The sequence below is a fragment of the Halichoerus grypus genome, chromosome 6 (genome assembly GCF_964656455.1).
Source record: "Halichoerus grypus chromosome 6, mHalGry1.hap1.1, whole genome shotgun sequence".
Classification (NCBI taxonomy): domain Eukaryota; kingdom Metazoa; phylum Chordata; class Mammalia; order Carnivora; family Phocidae; genus Halichoerus; species Halichoerus grypus.
The window spans coordinates 3,469,585-3,481,525 of NC_135717.1; the positions used below are offsets into that span (position 1 = coordinate 3,469,585).

General features: G+C 50.0%; 1 long non-coding RNA gene across 1 annotated transcript; it reads left to right on the forward strand.

Moving 5' to 3' along the window:
* Positions 1–7,468: 7,468 nt before the first annotated feature.
* On the forward strand, positions 7,469–10,425 carry LOC144382056 (uncharacterized). The gene is made up of 2 exons (XR_013448441.1): positions 7,469–8,246; positions 8,590–10,425. It is a non-coding gene; the product is annotated as an uncharacterized LOC144382056 (long non-coding RNA).
* Positions 10,426–11,941: the final 1,516 nt, after the last annotated feature.

Sequence of the window (11,941 nt, forward strand, 5' to 3'; positions counted from 1 at the left end):
TTGGAAATAGTTTTTGAAAAGAACTATGTTATAATCCCACCAAGATAATGAAACTAATTTGCCAGCCAAAAAAATAAATACTGTTAAAATTATTTATATTTTAGTATTGCTCTTTCATTTCAGAATTTTCCCAGTTGAGACAAAAAAAAATTGCGTGGTTCACCCATCTTAAAATCCTTCCTCTTCCAGAAGAGATTGATGCAACATAAAAAGACATGAACCCTCCCGGCTCTCAGCTTCACCCAGTCAGTCATATGTTGGGGGCTCAATCGTTAACTGAAATCATTCAGAATATGTGCAGTCCTTTTCAGGCATTGTCCTGTGTTTATTAAAATGACCAGTTTTAGGGCACTTGGGTGGTTCAGTTGGTTGAGCGTCTGCCTTCAGCTCAGGTCATGATCTCGGGGTCCTGGGATCGAGCCCCACATCGGGCTCCCTGCTCAGCGGGGAGTCTGCTTCTCCCTCTGCCTCTGCCCTTCCCCCTGCTTGTGAGCACTCTCTCTCTCTCTCAAATAAATAAAACCTTTTTAAAAATAAATAAAATGACCAGTTTCAAGCTAGAATGACATCAGCTTCATTAGCTGCTACTGTAAATAAAATTAGGATCACGAAATAGTTTTTATTTTATTTCATCCTTAATAATTTATCTGACTTGTCCTTACTACCAAGAAGCAAATTACAGATAAGGTGTTGAGGACACGATCTTCAGGGGCCATTGTGTAGGTACTTGCATACACGTTTAATTTGAAAATCAGTCCCCCTGGCAGGGACACCCCTCCCCAGTCTGTGGGGTAGAGGACTCTAGAATAGAGGATGAGGGGACACAAGTGAACAACAAGATTCTTTATCAGAATGTTTGGGTAGAACCGCGTGCTTTAGTTTGGATACAAGTCCAGCTTGTACTGAGGTATCTGAACATCCAAGAATGGAAAAGAGATTTTTGCAATAAGAGCTGTAGAGATTGCACAGAGGCATTTTAGGGAGAGAAACGTCTCTTCGGCATGTAGTTAGCAAGTTAGCTGAGCTGACGGCCACAGGGGCTCCTGTCTGGAGACAGATCGGGGTGCATCTGGGAGGTCAGAGCCCTCCTCTCCTGGCCAAGGGCTACAGAGAAGAGGGGACGGGGGTCAGCCGAGAGAGCCGAGTGAGGTAGAGATAATTAATGCTTCTTGCTCACAGTGGAGCCTGTGGGACATCTGCAAACGATTGCTGGAATGTTCCGAGAGACAGCTTGTTGCCAGCCAGGTCTTAGCCTGTGTTTCCCCCAAAGGCCAACCCCGAGACAAGGATGAGGGGCTCGGTCATTTATCTGGAGGGAAATAAAAATATTAGTAATAAATGGTAACTATTAAATAATAATAAATCTCCTCCCCTCCCCCGCCCCAACTCTTTGGATAACCTCCAAATAAACAAGGGAAAGGAACGGCTTGGCACAGACGCGGGGGTCCACCCCTCGGGGGGCTCTCAGAGGTGCACAGGACAGGCCAGCGAGTTCAGTAGCCGCCAGCTTCCACAGCCCTTGTGGGAGGATGGCTCTCGGGGGCTGCTAACACCCCGAACTTCTAGCCTCGCTGTACGAGGGCAAGTTGGGTGGGGCCCCATCACAGGTGCCTGCCACTGGAAGCAGGGTCCACACCCACAGACGCCACATGTGGTATCCATCGTGTGGCCAGCACAGCGCATTGGCCCCCCCGTCTCCTGGTGACAGGCACTAAGGTTCTCCCCGTCATTTTGCCTTTGTAGACATTGCCGCTGTGCGTGTTCTCAGACGAGTCCCTGCAGACATGTGCCGGGCCCTGGAGTGGCTCTCCAGCTCCCCGGTGGGGTGTGGGCGACCCCCAGCATGGGATATCATCGGCAGATCCCCTGCAAGGTCATCGGCAGTTCATGAATATTCCTACTGATTCACGTCCTCACCGGGGTTTCCTACTCAGTCTCTCCAAGTGTTGCCAGCCGGTAAGTGAGACTCTCATTTGCATTTCCGTCATCTTTAGTGAGGACATGCTTGTTGTCTACTGAATGCTTTAAAAAAAAAAAAATAGTCTGGTATTGAGTGCTTAGTTCCTTAAGCCCATGTGTGTGGCATGGGAAGGGGGGGTTATGTGTGTGTATGTGTGTGGATTCTTTGTCCACCTTGAGGACTTCCTCAGGCAAAATTCTTTAAGCCACCTAGGGAAAATACTTGTGACGATTATTAAAAGTGTCTTTTACAGAGATCGTAATAATGAGTTGAACCACTAGAACACTAAAGATATAAACAATAACACCCTGATAAAAATAGAGTCTTGTTCCCCAATACCACATCACAGTCCCTCCACTTCGGTCTCTCCCTTGTAGTACTGCCTGTGTTTGTATTCGTTAAAGCAGGCAACTACCCGAGAAGGCTAAACCTTACCAGTTCTGCGTGGTTTCATGAGATTCTGAATAGCTCCCTTATATTCTGACCACAATCCAAGCTTTTCTGGTTCTGTTTAGCTAGCATTCCCTTTTTTAGGGATGTGCCTATCGACATATCAGGAAGAGCGTCACCACCTGCCAAAAAAAATCCTTTCTTAGTTTCTTAATTAGATTCAAGAGCAAGATAAGAGAAGCAGCTGAGCAGGAGGGAATCCCTGTCAGGTCACTCTTCATCTGTCATCTCAGCCCTGGGACAGACTTCAAGTCAAGGGCGTGGACGGCTCAGGAGCAGCCTAGACCACAGTGCAAATGGCTGGGGACCACTGGTGCAAGGGGGCCGGTGCCGGAAAGGGACAAGCAGCAGATCCGGGTCATCCAAACCCTGCACACTGAAGGTTTGCCCTTGACCGGCTCCCGCAAGGTCACTGCTAAAGCTCTTAGAATGTCCTGCCTGATAAGAGTGTCTTTGTTTCCCGAGGGGGCGCCTTCCAGATAGGCTGCGCTCACAACGTGATCTGTGGGCCACACAGTATCAGCTTGGTCTCTGGACGGGCTGGAGACCACGTTCAGCCACGTGGGTGGTCAGCCATGCCTTGGTAAGGGACCGCCAGCGAGAGCTCTGGAGGCGGGCAGTGCTCCACGCGTGCTGTCAGACGTCGCTGCGGTCCGCGTGGTTGCACTGCCAGGGGACGACAGGAAGCTCTGCCGCACGCGCCCCGGCCCTTTGCGGATCTCAGCCGGCGCCTTCCCCTGCAGCAAACCCTACGCGTGACTGCAGCCTCTTCTGTGGCCCCTGAGCCCTGCTCGTGAGCCACTGGACGCGAGGCCCCCGCACTGCAGCACCGCCCGGGGCACACCTAGAATGCTGGAGCGCGGGACACCTGCCCCAGCCCTCTGTGCACCACCGTCTGACTCGGTCCAGGCTGCCAGGCTGGCCGCGGAAACCACCAACATTTATTTCTCGCTGTTCTGGAGGCCAGCAGCCTGAGAGTGGGATCCCTGCGGAGTCGGGTTCCTGATGAGGGTCCTCTTCCTGGTTTGCAGATGGGTGCCTTCCCGCTGTATCCTCTGTGCGGCGGAGAGAGATGGAGGAAACAGGCCGCCTCCTGCTCGTCTCAGGGCTCTGATCCCCTCAGGAGGGCCCACCTTCCTGACCTCCCAAAGGGCCCTCCTAAAACCCTCACATTCAGGATTTCACCATAGGAATCTGGAGGAGACACAAGGAGTCCATAGCGATCACTAATCCTCTCACCCTTGCCCTGAAATGCTAGGGCCTTAACCCCACGGAGCCAGCCAGAATTTCCTCAATTTTAACAAAGATCCTGGAGAGAACAGTTACTACAAACAGACTGCCCTCTTGCTTCCATCGGCTAAATTCAGTACTCCTGGTTCGCATCTGGAAGACTTGTTTTAGAACTGACCCAGCCATGCAGACGCAGACGGCATCCTTTAGAGACACATACTGTCAATTCCTTTTTTTGCTGAACCTATTTAAATCCTCCAGTTAATAACGTCTTTTCAGGTAACGTGTTTGTATCCTGTGACCCTTACCCACAAGGCCATATCTTGAAAAATTTCAACCAGCAAATAAGCATAAAAAGCATTGATTATTCATCCTGTTCTCCAAGACTCAGGTTAGAAAGTTCGTTTGATTGCAAAGAAAATTGCATGGGAAGTACAATATATTTTTAAGTGAGAGAAACAGATCACAGCATTACATAGTAGTGTAATCCTGATGTTGTAAACACCGCACGCACATTTGCATGGAAATAAGCAGAGAAGAGAAAACCTTCAGACACTGACAGTGGGCTCCCGCGGTGGGGACAGAATTCTGGCAACTTTCCTTCTTTATCTCTCTGTTGAGTTTATTTACTGTCTGACTTTTCTGCCACAAACACGGGTTCATCAAGAAAGAAAGGAGGAAATAGTGATAAACAAGTGCGTTATCTCGATGGTCCTGGTTTGTTTTCCTAGCCGGCCTTCTCTGCGATGGAAGTAGATCGCAGCACTCATGATGGTGACTTTCATGCCGGTGAGGGCCCGCTGTGCTGTGTTGTGAGAGCGTGGGGCTGACTCCAGAGTGGCTGAGAGACCGCGCTCCCGCGGGCAGGGCATGGTCTCTGCCTCCCCAGGACCCGGACCAGCCTCTGTGTGTGGAATTGACTGGGATTCCCCCCATGTCCTTTACTAAACCTTTACCAAACTAGAATGGGGGACGGAGGGAGCAGAGGAAGAAGAAGGGGAGAGGAATTACCTTTTGTTCTATTCAGGAACCTCAAGGGATAGAGTGAGACTTGCCCACACGGGGGAGGGCTGTCTGCTTTCCCGAGTTCACGGGCTCGAATGCTCATCTCATCCAGAAACACCCTCATGGACACACCCAGGAACAATTTTCAATCTGGGCGCCCCATGGCCAGTCACGTTGACATAAAATTAACCACCGTGGTATTTCGGTAGATACAGATATAAATATTCAAAGCTCCTTCTCTGTTTGATATCTTCTTAACCAAGCCTATAAACAAAATGTGCGTGAAACACAGAGACTTTTTGTTACCCCCGTTCACACACACACTATGCTTTGCACCCCCACCCCCGAGCTTCGCCCCGTGTTCTAGATGACCATAAAAGAAAGAAGTGGAAATACAGCCACTCTCCCTTGGGCCGGTCGCTCAGCCAGCTTCAGTTGTCCTGTGACTCATCTCTCTGGACGCGGCAGAGAGTGTGGTCCAAGGGCTACACACCACTGTATTCAGATACCCCATTTCCACGTCTGGACACCTCATGGGTGGGAGGAAACTCACAGAGAGAAATAGGTACCAAAGACATAGTAATAATAGATCTAAACTTTGTCTCCTATACTTTAAATGTTACTCCAAATCAACAGCTTTGTGTATTCCACTCTGTACTCTCTTTACTGATTTTTACTCCAAATAACAGATTTTCTGATAGCCAGGATGCACCGTAGAGAAAAAAAAAAACATTCAAACACATTCACTTTTACTGCCCCAAAAAACACCTTGGTCATAGCAACTGCCTTCCTATTTATAAAATATATGTGATTTTTATTACACCCAAGGTGAAATTTATATATATATATGTGTGTGTGTGTGTGTGTGTGCGCGAAAGTCACCAAAAAAGAATCACTGGTAACCTCTTTAGTGGCAAACAGGGGAATGAAATGGAGCAGAGACAAACCAATTTGTCCACAGGACAACCCCTCTTCGGTGACCCAGCCGCTGATGATTCGCAGAGAGGCTCCGAGGCTGTAGCCAAAACAAGGCGGAATGCAAACTTTCCCGATATGTGCCGGGCTGCCGGGACAGAGTGCCCGTCCGGGGGCACTGCCCATGCACGTCCAGCTGTGCTAATCCCAGCACGCCCTTCCATGGGGTTCCAGCAAGCCACCCCAAAATGTAGAGGCAGGAAGCGACCATTTTATTATGCTCCCAGGTTCCGTGGGTCAGGAATCTAGACACAGGTCTCCTGGGACAGCTTGTCTCCCGTCTCTGCTCCTCCACCTGGTCTGAGGCCTGAGCTGGGCAAACGTGAAAGCTGGGTGTTCAATGGCCTTTGAGCATTTTTTGAAACAGGGCTAGTGCAGCTGAGGAGCTGAATTTTAAGCTTTATTAATTTCAGGTGTTAAGTCTAAATGGCCACGTGTGGCTGATGGCTACCACATGGACAGCACAGATAGTCAGCTTCACTCCTGTGTCTGGCAGCTGGTGCTGGCCATCTGCTGGCACCCCTGCTGGGCTGGTGGCTGGAATGCCTACCTGTGACCTCTCCGTGCTGTGTCTCAGCAGGGCCTAGTTGGGCTTCCTTGTCCCGTGGCAGCTGGTTCCAGGAATGAGCCCCCCAGAGAACCAGGGGAGGCAAGCTCACTTGGGAAAAAGCTCCTCCACATATGTTCTAGACCGTGCACACCCAACCCACTAGGCTGGCACTACCGTCATCAGTTACGTCCAGTGGGTGCAAAGTCCACGAGAAATTGGAATCGATCAGAACACAGATTTGAGGCCAAGTTCTGGTGGCCCAGTCCTCGCTAGGTGAACCTAAACAAGTTAGTAAACTCTTCTGTGCCTCAGTGTCCTCAGTGGTGGCTGCCCTTAGCTTAAAAGAGTTGTCAAAGATCCAAGATCACTCCATTCTTTTGTTCGTTCATCTCTAAGAAGTGAGTTTTTTGATCTCATGCTTGTTGCCTAATGGTCACAAGGTGGCTGCTACAGCTCCAGGCATCATGACCTCAGAAGCAGGAAACCGTGAGGGCAGTGGCAAGAGTTCATTTCCTGTAATGGTTCTCTCTTATTATCACCATGGGAAAGACTTCTGTTGAAGCCCATTGGTGTGTTCCCTTAGGATTATGATATATGACAATCCCTTGTGGCAAAAAAAAAAAAAAAAATACTGGAAAGCCACAACTGGCCATTTTCCATTCTTGAAAGTGGAAGGTAAACTAAAGAGAAGGCAGCTGGAAATGGTTGCTGTCTGGCAGACAACATCTCTTTTTAATTTGGGCCCATCCTAGGGCTTCACCTCCTCCCAATCCTGGAAAAGTAGGTTGTTCTCATAGCCTGAACCACCTAAAATCAAATTTAGTAAACAAGTTCATATTGAGCATCTACTAAATGCCAAGCCATATACAAGACAGAGAAGGTTTTTAAGGTTCCTCGTGGAACTTACATTTTAGGGGGGATACGTAGGCAAGAAACACATAGACATTAAGGAAATGTGATCATTTTAAATTGTGATATACGCCTTCCAGGAAATAAAAGGGCATGATGGGGTGGCGATGCCAGAAACATGAATAATTCAGGCCAAAATATAAAAATAATATTTGTGAAAAACGATACTGAACACCAAGCCTATTTTTCGAAACTCCAGCTGCCTTCTAATTGAAAGTGACGGAGTCACTCTGCCTCCCTCCCGAGACGGCTCTCCGCTGCTCCCAGAAATCGTCCTCCTGCTGAAACAAAGTTTGCTTGGCCCTTTGTGCTCCGCCTGCGAGCACCCCATGCGGCACCATCTGAGAATGAGTTTCATTCTCATTATTCATTTAAGAACATTTGTTTCCTCTCCTCTGGGAGGCCCTGCTTACTGTGCAGCTTTCTTTCTGATGCTTTCCTTTCAATTTTGCTTATTGATCCTATGAAGAATTCTGGTCCTTCTTTGGGGAGTTGGATTACATTCAACAGTTTAAGAAGAGCCGGGAATGTAAATACAATTGTAGGAAGAAAAAGAACAGGCGGCGGAAACAGAGGCTTCCTGCAAGAGCATCTGTCTGCCTTGATGTTATCGCCAGGACGGGATGTGCTCGCTCCCGAGGATTGTGTGGCCACGGCAGGTGACTTTCACAGAGCCCACGACAGAATGAACGATAGAGTCTTAGAGCTGTAAGTGACCTTATAAAGCACCTCATGCCGCCTTCCAGGGGCTGCAGAAATCCTGCTACGATGTTCCTGATCAGTGTACACATCAGTTTCCATTGGACCAGGTCCAGCACAGGGAGGTCCCTGTTGAGGAGGGTCAACATGGGCAACCCTAGTGGGCGTCCGCTTTCTTCCAAACGTCACCCGCCGGTCAGGATCCCACTTCCTTCCCTCCCATTCCAGCGGGCTTCCCCACCCTCGTGTGCCCGAGCACTGTGTGTGCTCCTGGCTCAGGGAATACAGCTCCGTCCTTCCGTGGCTCAGCAGCGAGGATTCAGCAGCAGCCTCGAGGCCCCTCCAGACTGGCCCCTTCTTCACCACTTCCACCGCTGGACCCAGCCCGAGTCCCCTTTCTGCTGGTTTAGCCTCGTCTTCCGGCCTCCACACTGACCACATCCTCCGAGGTCCCAGCTCAGCATGCAGGTCAGTGTTTCACAAGGAGCTCCTTGACCCAGGCGGCCGCATCCCTCCTCCTCCCTCTGTCCCCACTTGCTCCGCTGCTGTGGGTCAGGCCCACTGTGTCTCAGGGCCTTTGCTCTAGCTGTCCCTCTGCTTGGCGTGCTCATCCTACATCACCCATGTGGCACCCTTGTTCACCTCTTGGAGGCCCATTCCAATGTCACGTCATGAAGAAGGTCCTTCCTGACCCTTTCATTTAAAATTGCAACCTCATCCCACCCCCACAGGCCCTATCCCACTTCCCTATGATCTAGCATACTGCTCAGTGAATTGTTTTACTTTATTTTGTGTACCCCCCCTCCCCCAGAGTGCCAGTTACCTGATGGTGGGTATCATGTCCATTTGGTTCTTGCTGTTCCTGGCATCCAGAGCAGAGCTGAGCATACAGTAGGTGTTTCCTGGACATTTGTTGAATAAACCCTCCTCTACCAAATTACTTCCTGCGGGCACTTTAGCCTTTACTAAACAAATAGCTCGAGTTCCTTCGTCCCTTTCCCATATGACGTGCTTTCCAGACCCACACCCCCCCACACATACATCACCATTCTCTTTAATTTGTCAGTGTCTCTTTGAAATGTAAAGGAGAAATGGAACTCCACTCCAGATGCATTCTGGAAAACGGACATTTTACTGGTGGTATCAGTTCCTGTGATTAGGGACCGATTTATGCATTTACAGCAACGAGTATTGCTGCTTGAGCGTTACATAGCACTTTGCCTCAGATTAAGCTTGTGATTAACAGAAACTCATGGATCTTCTCCACAAAAAGTGTTGCCAAGTGGCATCTGTCTCTCCTAACCTGCATAGCTGCCTACTTTAAAGTTCCTGAAAGGGATCAACATCAGACATGGGCCTTCGCTAGCTTACCATGAGAGCCTGCATCTCCCTCCAAGTGCCAGGTGAGCAGAGGGCTCAGGGCTCAGCCCCGCGCTCCCCTCTCTCTCAATCAGAGGTATTAGGAATACGGTCAGGGATACGAAGTTGTCGGTGTGGTTCCTGACACATGCCCTGGGACCCGCTGACCTGTAAATATCAGTCTCCCCCCTTCTCTGCAGCAGCAAGCCAGTGATAGAGTCCCGTTTCTAAGAATGAGAACTAGTACACAAATGAGGTTTTCATCCAATGCTTGGATCATTCAAGAGATCGATACTCACCCCCGGTCACACGCTGGTCATTGTGTCTGTAGGCGCCGCAGGCTCTGGTGATGGTAACGCCAAACCGCCAGGTTCCCTCCCTCTGAGCCCCCAGACAGCTCCACCCCATGGACCGAGAATCCTGATCTACATTCATGATCAAGGGGGCTTGTTCCGTGCCATCCTTCAGACTTGAGTGCAGACGTGAGTGCATATCAGCTATATTGGTCGGAAGTTTCTCATTTCCATACCAGCGACAGTTCCAGAAGATTTACGGACCTGGAACTTACTGAATAGGGGAAATAGAATCAGTCCCACGTAGCCTACAGCCGGGCCAGGACTCTCGCGCTGCCGCCGACGACATAGGGCTCACCTGGGCACGACCTGTTCCGTCCTAGCTCCTCAGCTTCCTCCCCCCGCTACTGGGCGTTCTCGCAGCAGCGCCTCCCGCCGAGCGCTCTCCGGGGTGAGACCGGGGGCAGGGCGCCGAGCTCCACGCACTTGGGCCCGCTGCGTCTTGGCGCAGACAACTGCTGGACGGAGCTGTGCGCCCCTGGAGAAGAGGCTTCCCAAGGTCAGCGTCAGCAGTGGGCATCTGGCCCCCGTGGCTGTGGGTCCCTCCTGGCAGCCAGCGCCTGGTGGCCGCCAGCACACACCCACCTCGTGCCGAAACGGGAGGGCCCTGTCGCCTCAGCCCAGGAGGACCGATGCAGCAGTGGGGCACGTATGACACACGAGTGGCGCACTCAGAGCAGAGGGCAGGCGCCGGGTCTGCAGGAGGGGACGTGCTCCACACAAGGCCGTCTGCAGGTGCGGGCGGAGCTCTCTGGCCCTGGTGAGGACGCGCCCCCGCCCGAGTCCGTGCTCGTGGGGCAGAGCCGGCGTGGGAATGCCACCCACAGGGACTGCCCTTCCCGACGGAAACATCTAGAAGACACTATTCTCTTCAAGACTGTGGAGAAACAGGATATTTTCTAAAGTGCCTCCTGATAATAAAACACTTCTTGTTACATCAGTGTAGTTGAAGTTCATCTCCCAAGGAGGTTAAATTAAGAGTGGAGAAACCAAAGATGCTTAGATTTCAGGTAGGCTGTGCTCACAAGCGCATTCTTATAATTTCTAATTTTCAAAAAAGAAAATTGTTTTTTACCCCACTAGTGTGTGTAGTGAGGACACAGAAACTCCTCTCAATGTTCACCAGCAGTGATAAGCTAGAAGAAGCCGGCCCCCATGGGCTAAAGCTCTGGGAAGTAAGAATAAGACTCAGTTTAAACTTTTCCAGTTAATGAGCTTTTTTCAAAACTGGGACGTTCGCTTTACCATCATGTAGGAAACATAGATTCCCGTCACATGATGAGGGGTGACTGAAGGGGTGGCTGGAGGAAGTACGCACCTGCTCACATTCCTGAGTCCGGATTAGGGCCCATAGCATTGGTAATGTGCCCCTTACTTCCAGACACACAAATCCTGTATGTGGCTGGAAGTCGGCTCTGCCTTCCCAGGCGTCCATAACATTTACAGATGTCCTGTAGCATTTCTCCCATGTCCCCTTGTATACTAGTTATTTGCGGGCATGCCTTATCTTCCCTAGGAACATACCGAGCCCTTGAAGACAGAGAATGTCTTCCATCTGTGTTCCACCTCCACAGTGCGGCATTCATAATCAGGCCCTGCAAGTATTTCCTAAAGAAATGAGTAGGATTCCTACTAATTGGAACTCGGTCTTGAATACCAAAACCGATGGGTCGCTTGGGAAGGGCACTGCTGGTTCTGTCATGAGCCCTAATGGGAAGAGGCTGGACCCACAATGAGTACCATGGGGTGAAGACCATCACAGAGTCCATGGAGAGAGACGTGTGTAGCCATGTAGCCCCATATTGACTCAGAAGTCAGTGTGGGGGGGCAGGCACCTGGGTGGCTCAGTTGGTTGGGTATCTGACTCTTGATTTCAGAGCAGGTCTTGATCTCAGGGTCATGAGTTCAAACCCCGCACTGGGCTCCATGCTGAGCATGGAGCCTACTTTAAAAAAAAAAAAAAAAGTGTAGAGTTCTCAAATCCCATTTTCTAAATTGTTCCCTATGACCCTTTCTCTGCTAGGACAGGGGCGTTTCTTGGGGATAAACAATGAGTAAACATGAGCAATTTTTTTTTAAGATTTTATTTATTTGTCAGAGAAAGAGCACAGGCCGGGAGAGTGGCAGGCAGAGGGAAAAGCAGACTCCCCTCGGAGCAGGGAGCCCGATGCGGGACTTGATCCCAGGACGCTGGTATCATGACCTGAGCCGAAGGCAGACGCTTCAATGACTGAGCCACCCAGGTGCCGCAACATGAGCAGTTCTTAAGCAAAATGTGATGTCAGTTTTTCCAGTAGGTTCCAGATTACTCCATATCTAGTAAGGAAACCAAAAACTCCCAGACTATATTTTTTGTACTTCTCCTTTTAAACGAGTCTACACATTTTATAAAAAAATCAAAGGCAAAGTTAAATTCTGTTTTTTCCTATCTGTCTATTGGTTCTTAAACAT